We start from the raw sequence: 14,119 nt of genomic DNA on the forward strand, positions 1-14,119 counted from the left end.
GGGAGCGCGGATAGCCTTCAGTAGGCGACATACACTTCCAACACCACATCCAGTGTGTAGCGAACAATAAACTGTTTTGTATGCCTCCGTGTGGCAGCATTAATGCAAATTATACGTAGTCCAGTCGGTGCGCCATCTAGAGCGTTGTGCACGTCTGTAAGCGCGTTGTCGGCAAGCATGGAGCCGCAAAAGCTTAATATAGGGATTTGGTTTGTCAATAGTCCGTCGTCGTTGTGTTGTAGCTTTCGTAAACACGCGTTTATCGGTTTGAACAGACTCTCTTGAGATGGGGCCTCTGAGATCAGCTGACGGAACTTGTCCCAGTTTGTCACTGTATATAGATGGCAGTCTGGCGGCCCGAAGTATGTGTTGGTGTCAACCAAATGGGTAGGTGATCTGAGCCCCACGGGTCAGCTTCGCATAAATAGGCTCAGCACGCTTCTCTCGTTGATATGCTCCTTTCCTCTACCTATAAGTGTAAGTGAAGCATAATTTAGTATTTGCAGCTCATTCTTGATAATAGGTACATTAATCTCCGCCCCACAATTGCCTTGGGGACGGCTACACCATAGAGGATGGTGGGCATTAAAATCTCCGCGTAACACAAACGATGCACCACACAGAGACACTGAGCACTCAAGTACTGAGGTCTGAAGAACGTGTAGGCCGGTTATATATGCGTGCCACCGTCGTAGTCACACCTCTGAGGCTCACAGTAAGACCTGTACATTCAATCTCATGATCACAGATGTCGTATTTGTCAAGAACCGCGAAATCTAAGTCATCACGTACGCTTTTGATGCTTTTGAAGCATGTCACGTCGGCGCCGCATCCACGCACTGGAAAGAGTTACAAGTTGGTCCGTGCATCGAGTGTTACTGTGGACAGCCACGAAGCCTGGCAGTTGATATCTGTATTTCTTTACGCTAGTTTCCAGAAGCACTATACCATCCGGTGGAGTCTTCATGGCGATGAGTCAAAGAAATGGGTCAGCGTGCCGCGGTCGCATCGTCCTGACATTCTATTGCAGCACAAAGGGCCAAGGCTCTTGACAACTGGTGAAATTATTTCCGTTAAGACCTCTAGTGAAGGAGTCCGAGGACTCGAACGAGGGCCTCCAAAAGGTGCTCTGCTGCTGACGCTACTAGTGTCTGACGACCGGCGATCGGAGATTTGGTGATGTTGAGAAGCGTCTTCAGAAGATTGACGAGTTGCAGAGGATAGTTGGCTCACACCAGATAAGGTGCTGTTAGCAGTGCTTTCCTCTGTGGTCGTACTCTTTGTAGATACTTGTTCCGATGATTTCGTTGGCACCGCTGGCCACGATGATTCTAAGATGTAGAGGGTCCGCCCCCTTCCTTTTCGATGTGTTGTTTTTGCCATTCTTTGAGCGCACTGATTTTCTAGTCGCTGGACCAGCACAACCGCGACGCGAGCTTTAATCTTTTGCTGCCTTCTTTTGGCTCTCTCCTTTAGTGCCTTTAGTTCATCCTTCAATGAAGGACATCCTTTATCCGTTGCCAAATGTTTACTATTACATTTAGGACACCAATATGCCTGACTTTCACAGCCATCTACATAGTTATTCCCACCGCATTTGGCACAGAACAGATCTCTGATGCAAAAGCCCTGAACATGACCAACCTTAAACCACTTGTGGCATCGCAAGGGCCGTGGTAGGAAAGACTGAAAAGGAAAGCGCCCAAATCTAGCTTTTATAGGACGAGGAAGTATTCCACAGGCAAACAGTTTCTTCATACAGTTTGACGAGCCCAGTCTTCGATGGCTGATTATTTTGCATAGCGGCGTGCAAACGAGCTTGTCTTTAAAAACGTCGTTATTGAGATGCAAGTCGACATTAGATACGACACCAGCTGCTACATGCGCACCCTGTGGTATGTAGGGCCGCGTGTTACCACGACCGATCTCAGACAAACCAAGCAGATTTCGCACCATTTTATCATCCGCTATGTCAAAGGTGATGCCATTTCTCCAGGGGTTCCCGCGAACCTCTTGGACTGGTCTAGAGGCAAGCTTGAAGAAGAAATCATTAAGTTTCTGTTGGAAAAATATCATTCAGGCTTACCATTGCGTCGACAGGCATGATAGCTACTGTCATAGTCACGATGCTGCTGTATATCATAGTCGCTTCGCTTGAGGACGATGGCGGAGATGTTCGCCTTGAACGGCGGTGCATGGCAGGTATGAAGGCATCCAAATCTTTCGATCTTGAGTCAGAAAGCTCAGAATCCGTAGCGTCTGATACTACAGAAGAACTGAGACGCTTCCGAGCCTCTGGCGGTCTATGCTGGCAGTCAGACAAGTCCAAGCCAATCTCTTTCATGGCAAGCTCTGCGTGGAAGATCTCACAGCATAGTAGCAGCTTCAGGGTTCAGTATACACATCGTTGTCTGTTGCTGATGCGCGAAAAGCAGATAAATATGGAAAAACTTCAGCACCAGAAGAAAGCACCAACAGTGCGCGAAAAACTGACGCAGGGCGGGCAGACACAAAGCCGCATTAAATCAACGTAGGGTCCAGGCGACACTACAGAAGCAGTCGCATGTCATATCAATACTTCAGTGCCCGCCGAGGTAGCTAGGCGGCTATAGCATTGCTCGACATCGGGGGTTCAATCCCCGCCGCGGCAGCCGGATTTTGATGGTAGCGAAAATTAAAAAGGACCAGCAATTTGCAGAACAGCAGAGTATCAATATATATATATATATATATATATATATATATTCAAGCCTGGTACTACCACGATCTTGCGATCGACGCCGTAGTAACCAAATGCACGAGTTCGTGCTACGTTGCAACAAGTCTGCGGGATTTTTTAACCAGCTGATTCGCGGTTTTGGCCGGCGTTCAAAACTCGTATTCCACGTAGAGCATGGATTCGAATGACTTCCCCCATCTCGCGTCTTCGCAGGCGACGGCCTGCATCCGAGCTTCGAGGGCTACGCGCTACTAGCCTGTCACTACAGAGTTATGCTTCAAGAATCCACAAGATGCGTGAGCATCTTCTTGAGAAAACTGCACAAGCAGTAAAACACCGTCTCGCACTCCTGAAACCGCAACAATTCAACTTCAACATGACAACGATTCTTCATCTGACAAAGTGGCAATGCACACAACAGTACCAGTAACGCGCAGCCATGGCGGTAAAAGCCAGTCAGCGAGGAGCCGCACAGTTGTGGCATTGACAACCAAGGCAGCTACAAGCGATGCCATGAAACACAAGACATCGGCGAGCGGGGCATCCGCAAACAAGACATCAAAAGGCAAGGCAGTGACAAAGAAGATATCAAGTACAAAAGCACCGAGAAACAGTGAACCTACACCAAACGCAGCTACAGATCGAACGAAAAGAAGCTAATCGACAAGGACGACAACAGACAACAGCACGACTTGTAGTGATGCTGTGGATAATCCAGTGACTCGCAAGGCAAAAGCCAGCCCATCGGCAACTTCACCGACGCTCTGTGCCACGTCGCTTCAGCCAAGGTTTGAGCTCAGAAGCACGCACTCTGATCCAGCCAACGGGAATAATTGAATAACACCTTCCCGGGGTATGACATCCTTTGGGGACGCCTCTGCATTTTTTGAAGATTAGAAAGGTAATTCAAAAACGCATTCAGTGTAACCTTCATGCCTCCACTTTAAAAACGCACATTGCTGCATCTACTGCGCCTAATGGTTTACGCCTCATTTTAAGACCTGCCACATCTGAAATGTCCCATAGCAACTTGACGAGGTAGGACAACACTCTCAAACAAGCTTCACTTGATCTAACGCGTATTGTTATTAACCATTAACGGTCATCCGCGAAAAGGTAACAAACAAAGAGAAGCAACTTTTGCGACTCATAACTTCCCTACCGAAGAGAGGGCATTGCTGGATAATTACAGGCAAGATAAGACGCGCGAACTTAACCAAAAGAAATATAAAAAGTTGAGACGTGACAAGATCTGCACTAGTGTGAACACCCCTGCAGATTCAATGACTTCGACACATTCGAGCTCCGCAGAAACGGGAAATATAGTGAATATTTCTTGTAGCACGTTATCTAATATATAGTGACCTATCACAGGGTTTGAACTCTTGTCCCGCAACTGACGGATACAATGAATTTCAGCTAATTAACGACTTGCACAATTTTGAAAGAAACATGAGATTACGCGAGTACTTCCATGATCGGTGCACCTCTAACAAGACATCTTTATTTTGGACTTAGCACTGGACTCCTTCTCAAAGAGATAAATACCTCGATCTATACATCAGTGCTGTAGTGCTGTACAACGAGATGTACTTGAAGTATACAAAATGCAATTACCATTCCGTCGGAACCTTAGCCCCAATGAAAGGGATGCAATTGAAACATTGGCTAACCGTGACGACATCTTCATTAAACCTGCTGATAAAGGTGGTGCAGTCGTCATTATGGAGCAAGCCACTTACCTAAGTGAGGCTCACAGGCAACTTAATGATCAGTCATTCTACAGGCACCTGAGTTACGACCCGACCGAACAGTTCAAAACCACAGTAAAGGAAACTTCAGACAATGTCGCTAAAGAAAACAAGATTGAAAAATCTGTAGTTAATTCATTAGTCCCCCTATGCCCGGTGGCTAGTAGATATTATCGCCTTCTTAAAATCTATAAGTAAAACAACCCAGGGCGACGAATATTTTTAGGAATAGGTACCATCACAGATAATTTGTCCCGCTATGTAGATAACCTTATCAGTTTAATTCCTCCTAAATTTTCTTCTTATATCAAAGATACTAACCACTTCCTGTCTGATATCGCTGACTTGCGTGTTCCAAGCGATGCTCTTCTAGTCACACTAAATGAGGTGTCGCTGTACACGCAAGCTCCCCATAAAGATGGGATTCAATCTGCACTCCGGGCATATAACGACTTTGTAGATGACAAAGCCATCGACGATTCTACCCTTGGCAGAATTCTGACACTAATCCTTGAACTTAACAACTTTGAATTCGACGGCGAACATTATGTTCAAACTAGTGGTACCTGCATGGGCACAAAACTAGGTCCAAATTATGCTAACATTTTTATGGACATGCTAGAAAAGAATGTCCTCGCTACTCGTGACTTCAAACCATTCTATTACAAACGCTTCATCGATGACATTTTCTTGATTTGGCACCATGGTGAAGCTGCATTACTTTCCTTCATTACTCACTTTAACAACGCCGCACCGTCAGTTTCCTTTTCCCATTCCTATTCATCACTCAGCATAAACTTCCTTGACGTATCGGTATCTCTATGAAACGGTTACTTAACGATCAATCTTTACAGAAAGCCCACTGACCGACAGCGATGTCTGGATTTCAAAAGCAGCCATGTCAAACATTGCAAAACGAGTATTTCCTACAGCGAAGCTATCCGGTTCAAAAGAATTTGTTCGGACGACAGTGAATTCACTGGAAACTGTAACCAGCTTCGTAATGCACTAACCGTACAGAAATACCATCCACAAATAATTGACGATGCCCTTAAACGGGCCGACTGTCTCGACCGTAAGGAACTCATCTGCACGGACAAGCGATCGGCGCCAATTTTACGAACTAACCTAATCTTAACACACTTTGCATCTATTCCTAACGTGTCGCACATTCTCAGGAAGCATTAAAACTTACTGACACAGAACGACCGCCTTAAAATCATTTTCACAGAATCGCCAAGAGTGGTCTATCGTCGCTCTAGGAATCTGCGGCACCTAGTAACCTCTTCCAAGACTAAAGCGATTGCTCCTTCTGGTTGTCATCCCTGCAATAAACCCCGTTGTAAAGTTTGTACACATATGACCACATAAAAGGCTGCTAGAAGCACAGCATCCAATTTTTCTGTTAAAATCAACGGCGGCTTCACTTGCGGCAGCACTAACATCATCTATCTGCTTGAATGTTCAGTGTGTCATATTAAGTATGTCGGTCAGACCGCAAAATCTTTTCGTATCAGATTCAACAACCACAAAGCACACGTTAACAGCTTGCCGCACCTTCCATTACCTAAACATGTTCGACTGCCAGGTTATACGCTTGACAACATGAACGTAACAGTAATACAATCAGGTTTCAAGTCGCACCATAAATGAGAAGTACAAGAATCTTTTCTCATTCATAAATTTAACACTGTGTCGTCCGGTACCAACAAGAGCGTAGGCAAAATGTCGTGCCTTTCTGCCATATCTTGCCATATATGTTCTTGCATAGAATTGACAAAGCATGCCAAATCAAGTTGTTCCTAGTTTTTCCATGTCCCAATTGATATCATTCAGTAACTTCATGTACAATCATCGTGATACCATAAGGATATTTCATACACATCATTTACCGTGCTTGAGTTATACTTACTGCTACACTTTTTCTGTTATTATTTGCAAGTGTACACGTGCATGTACTGCTGATTATGCCTACTTGCGCACGCCCCTAAAAGCGGGTGCGCACTTGTATCTGCGTTTATTATGTCGACGGCCGTGCCACGGCCTAAACGTTACATCATTAAAAATGCAATTTTCGTAAGTGTGCTCCTTCGTTTCTTCAACTACGTATGCACAGGACCTACAGAATATTCCTTAAATTATATATGTATATATATATACACACACACACACACACACATATGTATATATATATATATATATATATATATATATATATATATATATATATATATATATATATATATATATATATATATATATATATATTTATATGTATATATATGCGCATGGCCGTGATGTGGTCGCTTCTTGATTTGTCTCTCGTCGTTCCGTTGCATCAGCTAAAGGACGAATTGTCCCATCTGACACTACGCTGGCGCTATTTCAAAATAATTCAGACTTCGCTGATAGACCTTGCCTAAACTGTCATCTGACAGGACTGTCCACCCGCCGCGCTTTTCTGCTGGAATTTCCAGCGCGCTACTGTTTCACAAGCACGTAATCGAAAACTGCCTCAAGCACCTGAAGCAATCTTTGTCGTGCGGCCGAGATGGCATTCCCTGCCGCCATTATCAAAGCACATGGCAGTATCTTTGCACCTGTGCCCACATCAGTCTTTATCACTGTCTAAATAAGTCCACTTGCCCGCATTTTCGAAAGAGCATGAACAGTTTTGTTTCTATTTTTAAATTTGGCCCTTCAATGAATGCCGCAAACTATCAGTCGATTTCTCTTCTCTCTGATTATTCCAAGCTTTTCGAATTTGCTATTAACAGTGTGTTGTTGTTCAGTGTAAAAAATGTTCTTCCTTAATGTTAGCGTGTAGTGTTTTTTTACCACTCAACGGGTCACCAGTCTTATCTTCACGCAAAGGGGTCAAGCTTATGCTGGGTTCTGCGACCTCGGCGAATTCTTTGACGTAGGCTATCATCCCCTACTGCTCGAGAAGCTTGAGTACTACAGTGTTGACGCTGATCTTGTAGTTCTACTACACACCTATCTCCTCGATAGGTCCTGCTTCGCGAGTGACAATGATCAATCTTCTCTTCTCTATACGGTATCTACTGGCGGGCCTTGAGGTTCCGTGTTGGGTCGGCTTCTCCTACAAATTTTGTCAGTGACCTTTCCTCGGCAATCTAAAAGTCCCCAATTCTATTTTTATACTGACGACATCAAAACACTCAAGGAGATACATTACTGAGCACTGCCGCGCTCATCAGACCAATCTATCATCCTTTTCCGAATGATGCCAATTAAACAGGCTCGCTCTAAATACATATAAAACCAGACTTACATCAAATTCACGTAAAGACAATAATATCCTATTTCCGCATTCTGTTGGTCGTACAGTGTTGACCAGAATTGTTGAAATAAGCGATCTCGACACGATTTTTGATAATACTTTAAGCTTCTCCGTCCGCTCTAAGCACGTCGCAATACGAGGTCTGCGCGCACTTGGTTCCGTCTACACACTTACAAGAGATTGCTGTACCCCACTTCCCTTCCTGAAGTTATTTATATCCATTTGTCTTCCATTACTTGAGAAGATCTCTGGGGTGTGGAATGGCACGAGCAATTCAAATAGCATGTTAATCGAGCGTGTAAACAAAATGTTCATCCTTTACTTCCGCCACTTTAACTGCCAAAGGAGTCGTACCGATGTCGTTTTTGTACAAAATCCTTGGTGTGATTATTACATGAACGGATCTATTAGCTTGTGTTTCACAGTGGGTTCCGCAGACGACAACCAGGGAACATGAATCCTTCCAGGTTATTGCCTGTTTAGCGGATGCTCACCTCTCCACATAAGGCCGAATCGTTAGAACTGTCATTTTCTCCATCTTGATATTTTTGAAAACATGCTCTCTTCTTTCTGTTCCAAGCTTCGCATTGTCTCATGAGCGTTGTTTCTATAGCTGTACTCCTCTCCTATCTCCTTGTAATTGTTTTCTACTTCCTTATATGTACTCTGTGCTTCGAGTGTGTGTTATCGCTTGATTGTTGCTCCTTAGGTACCTGGTGATGCGTTAGCATTGCAAGGGTACTCTTAACGCTTTTCGATAGTTATCTAAGTTAGTGCCTAGGGTTGTATCTATCCATGAGAGTCTGTATCTAACCGTTTTCCCGCCTTCCTGGGTCACTGGGTAGCGCGTAGTCGAATGGACACCATATAGGACTGATGTGCTTAGGTTGCAGTGTTCGAAACCAACGAACGGACAAATTCGGGTCACTGAGTCTGTTGCAATGCGTGCATACGTGCCGCTGTTCAATACACGTCTTTCACGCCGACATAGTTCACTGTACATACGGGACTCGATAGGTACCACTGTTTGAAGAAACACTTTGACGCTGACTTGGAGTACTGGGTATGTGCTATTCGGTCAGTGCTGCGTGGTCGTCAATGAAACTCCTTGATGATAACTTGCTTCACTGGGTATGTGCTAGCAGGTGCGCGCCGCTCTTCAGTGAACGTCATTAACGCCAACTTGGTCAGCCAGGTGACTGCCATTGGGAACGGGGCGCTCTGCAATGACGAAAACGGTCCCTTAACTTTCATCGATGCTCGGCAGATTGAAACCCACGTCACAAAGGTTCCTTAATGACAGCAACCCAATGCTTTAGCAGGCTGCGCCGCAAATACACTGGATGTGTGCCACTTTTAAATGGACGTCTTTCACGGCAACGCTTTAGCGAGATGCGCCATGAATGCACTGATTATGTGCTACTCTTAAATGAACATCTCGCCAACTTGGGTCACTGAGTATGTACCACTAGGTGTGTGGCATGCGAGGGCACAATTCTCAAGAGTTCACAGGTACCAGCGAGACGATCTTATGGTCTCGGAAGCCAAGCGCGGACTTCTCGGCAGCAAAACTAGATGGCACAGCGTGTCCAGGATCCTCGCGATACCCGTGTTCAGCGTCAGCTTCTGGAGAAATGTGTTTATATTGCTCGTGACTGCGCATAAGCGGTTCCTGCTCCTAGCCATATTCTTTCATCAAACACAGCAACAAGCACTACACTAAGAGCCCACGTCTGCCCCTGAAGATAGCTGCAAATTATCTGTGTGTAATTATTGAACGTGGAATGGAAATTGTGTTGTGACATTCAACCTTTGCGCTAGCCTGGCTCATCCATCGTGGTGCGCGTGCTGTTAACATATGCAGGAGTCCTCTATGAATATTCCTAAGGGCTCGAAGCCGACACATCAATATTTTTAAGCAGCTACCGTCACTTGTAGAAACCTGTACCTGGCATCATAGCATTATGAGAGACACGCCTGTCATCCACTAGTTGTTTTGCTTATCGTGCTGTTAGTATACTGTGAACATCTGACCAGGAGACCATATCAATGCTTGCTGTACATAATGCAGGAACGTAGGCCCACGACAGGCGATCTTGCCGTATGGTTTTTCACCTTTCTATTTTACCTTGCACGCCACTCACAGTTAGCCTGTTTGTATAAATAAACAGTATTATTATATTTTATAGTATTAGGTGGTATAGTTCCTTCGCTGCAATTTTTAGCAATCATCCATATCTCTTAAGCCAGTCATGTATTTAACCGATATTAGATAGACATTGTTACGACACGCTGATGGGAGTCATTTCTAACTTGATTACTCAGTCAGTGAAAGTGCAAAGTAAAAACCTCAATGTTCCCTCCTATCTGGTATTCCTAAACATATTCTATTGGCAAAATTGTATGCCTGTCTGAATTGCCTGTAGTTCAATGCTCAAAGCTGGAAACACTTATTCCTTTTCTTGCTGTCGAGAGGCTTCTTCAGTGTCGATATCGAGACATAATTATTAATTTCGAAAGTGTTAAACAATGACTATATCTCTAAGCTGACAAATGCGATTTTGTTCCGTGAACACAATTAAGTTCTTTTTCTCCCTCTCATTAACAACCAAGGAATGAAACTGTTGACTTTTATAAGTTTCAGTATCCAAACATTCTGAAGTTTGTGCTGAGCATTTGTCCGCATCCTACAGCATGCGTGTTTGTATCAAGTTCTGGTGTTGCAATCGCAGACATGCACACATTTGTTTAAATATGTTGCAACAAACTAATTTACTGAACTTTGTATTGAAATCTAAAAAATGTGACCATTCAGTAATGGCCACATTAATAAGCAAAAAAAGCTGCAGATTCAGTTCACGTGTTGTAATCTATGTGAAGTTTTTGTCAAGTGGTCAATTAAATGCTGGTAAAGTAAGTGCGATTTGTACAGTTGTCCTTATTTTTAACAGCCCAAAGTGTCATCTTTCGCAAGGTTTGTTTATGCACCACATAGGTCCCACCATAATATCATGCAATGTTTAGGCACTACACTGTTCACAAACTATACCAAAATGCAAACGGCAGTTAATCTGGATGCGCACCACACCACACTGCAGGGAGGTGTGGTGCGAGGTGTGCGCAGAGAAATGAATGACATGTGCTTATGCATTTATTTATCCATTTATATACCTCGTAGGCTGCAAGGTCGGAGCATTAGGTGAGGGGGAATAAAAAGCAGTTACAAAAGAAAGAAGGGCATAAACTTATCAAATACCTAACAAACAATAAAAGAAAAAATGAACGCCTTTCTGCTAGAGACAAAGACGGTACTAAGGCACATTAACAAATGAAAGTTTATTGAGCACACCGAGTAAATGCTGGTTGACAAGCAATAAATCGAAGTTACAGAAAAAGGAGAAGCCAAAGCTGATGTGTGTCCGTACGGATCCCGACAGGAAACGCATCCATCTCTGAAAACGTAACAGAGGCCATGCGGACAGAAGATTCGCCCAGCGTTTTGAGATCTACAGCTTCCATAATTTCTCTAGGCAGCCGATCTGCACAGAATGCTAGCTTCTTCCTCTACAATGCATGCTCAGATGTCTCGAGATCCAAGCGTGCATTGTAAGAGCAAGAAGCTAACATTGTGTGCAGCTCTGATCAGCTGCCTAGAGAAATTATGGAAGCTGTAGATCTAAAGGCACTGGAAGAATCTTGTGTCAGCATGCCTTCCGTTAGAGATGAATACATTTCCTGCCAGGAAACATACATTAGTTCTTGCTTCTCGTTTTTGTGTATGTTCGATTTATTGCTTGTCAGCCTGCATATTCATGTACATTAACGTTTTTATTGTTGGATCATCTCAATTTTCTTGTTCGTCCTATGGGTTCTCTTGTATCATTTTCAGCCAGGAAATTATTTATCTTTTAGACGGCAACAAGTCACTTTAATGGCTTTTACGACACATATGTGTACCTTATAAAATATTTTATTTGGCATTGTTGCAATATGTATAGTGTGAAGCAGTAAGAAGAAGGTACGCTAACTTCAAATTGAAACGTTTATTGTGAAAATGCAGAAATAAAAAGGTTACCAGAAAGTAGTACAGCAAGAAAGCCTGGTAAAAACTACTGCTTGATTAAACCAAACATAAGCAAAAACTGGAAAGAGAGAAAGCACAAATTAATATACAAGTCCAGAGGGGGAAAAGCATTGTGACCATCAACTGCGCATTCGACTACGTTCCAAGAAACAAATATTTTTTTCCAATGGCATGGAGCTGGAAGAGTGGCTTGCATAAGCAAGCTGTAACTCTCGCTATTTGAAAAAGAACAGTGTTTCTTCAAAGGTGCTGGCATGCACGATTGGCGATTGTAATGATTTGTTTTTTTCTGCAATTGGAATTTTTATCTGTATTTTGTTTCTGCAACGTTTTTATTTATGTTTGGTTGTATCAAGGAGCAATTTTTACCTGGTCTCATTGCTGTCTTTTTTTTTATGATAAACTGTACAAATTGACTCATTTTCACAATAACCCTTAGTTGCAAGTTAGCCCTCAGCCCTCTCTAGTGCCATCCTGTTGATACTTCTTCATGCATGCACCCTTGTAACATTTTTGTGTGTGTGCACGTGCGCGCGTGCGTGCGTGCGTGCGTGCGTGCGTGCGTGCGTGCGTGTGCATAGATTTGGATGTGAAGTCGGGGCATTGGGGGGGGGGGGGTCATCATTCTTCTCTCGTGCAACCTCTTGAATTCATTAATGACAGTGCAACAGAAGCACAATAGAAAAGAATGAAGTGAACGCAAAGAGCGCTTCGTTCTTGTCCGTTGTCAATTTTTACCCTGCAGTTAATAATGAATACATGCCAACTCGTCCAGTTTTCAATTCTTATGTTCGGCTCACGAGTCCACTTGTGTCCTGGAATATTTGTATGTCTATGTATCCTGTAATTTAATTTCTTGTCCGTGTGCTTACAAGTCGCGTGTCAATCTCCCTATTTTAATCGGCGTCGGATGTTGTAGTCGGTGAAGTTACACTACACGTGCTGCTTTGATTGCGTTCAGTTCTGTTTTTCGGGTGGTATGGTAATTAATGTTATGTAGTGTGATACTACTGCTACACTATTATTGTCACATCTATATGTGCCTGATGTTTCTTTGTCTCTTCATGATTAACAGCCTCTTCGGTGTGTTCGGCAGTCGCATATAGTCTGCTGGCCTAATTGCTTACCCCCATATTGCACGGTATGGGCGTGTTGTGTTTCAAGTTCAGGTGCTCCTGAGGTTGTGTTTATGAATTGAGTGGTAGTAGTCTTTGCAACTCATATGCCAGCTGGCATAGTCTCCTGTAATCAGTTTCCGAGCTTTTGAGGCAAAGAATGTGATTGTTCGTTCGGTCTTTCTCGTAGAGGTCTTCAAGCATGGTAAAGTTGGAAATACCTGTCAGTACCCGACGTCTGTATTCGATGGGTTGTCTTTTTTGTTTGCTGCTGGTAATTCATACCGCACAATACCTTGGACACAAGTGCAGAATCTGCGATTTTCCACACTATCCGCTCGTCCACCCCCCTATGGTTCTGAGATTATTCTTTTCACCAGGTGTAATATTTGTGTACAAGCATGGCATAATTGTTTCGCCCACGTGCTCGCTCTGCCATTTTGGTTTTACATTAGCTGAGGATTCGAGGATATTGACTTGCGGATATAGTGGTTCAGCTATGTGAAGCACAACGTGCCATCTGGGGTAGTTCTTGATTGTGGTCTTATTTCCAATGTCGATATGAGCTGACTTATCAGAAGATGAGCGACAGACTGGCCAAGAAAGTCTACAAAGTTGTCGAGAGCTTGTTGCATCATTCTTTATTTCTGTATAAGATAGCTTTCCCATAGACTGTAGTACTCTACAGACTGCAGTACTTGTAGTATGCCTGTGTTGTTGGTGTGGATGGGCGAAATTTACCTCCAACTCTAACCTGGAATTTGCTGCCTTTGAAAAAGTTACGGTTTAACTGACGTGCTCTGCCACCAATCTTTTTGCTCGTCGTTTCTCCTGCTAGAGTAGCATTAGGTACTGTATTAAAAGCCCCTTCACTTTTTTATTCTTCTATAAGCGGTAGTACACAATGCCCTCCAATAATGTTGCTGCTGCTTATGGCCCACTCATATCTACCAGAAGGGACTACTCTTGGAAAAGGTTGTCGTTGTGCTGTGTGCATGATGTCGTTGCATCATTGCATCAGTCGGTGGCAAACCGTGACCAGCAAGTGACTGTTTTTACCTTGCTCTCGGCAGGTTACGTGGCTGTATCCCTGTCAGCTTGTGGGAGGATCTTCTGTCTGCAAAGGCTGCTTCGTCCTGGAATACA

The sequence above is a fragment of the Dermacentor albipictus genome, chromosome 7 (assembly GCF_038994185.2).
Source record: "Dermacentor albipictus isolate Rhodes 1998 colony chromosome 7, USDA_Dalb.pri_finalv2, whole genome shotgun sequence".
Lineage (NCBI taxonomy): Eukaryota > Metazoa > Arthropoda > Arachnida > Ixodida > Ixodidae > Dermacentor > Dermacentor albipictus.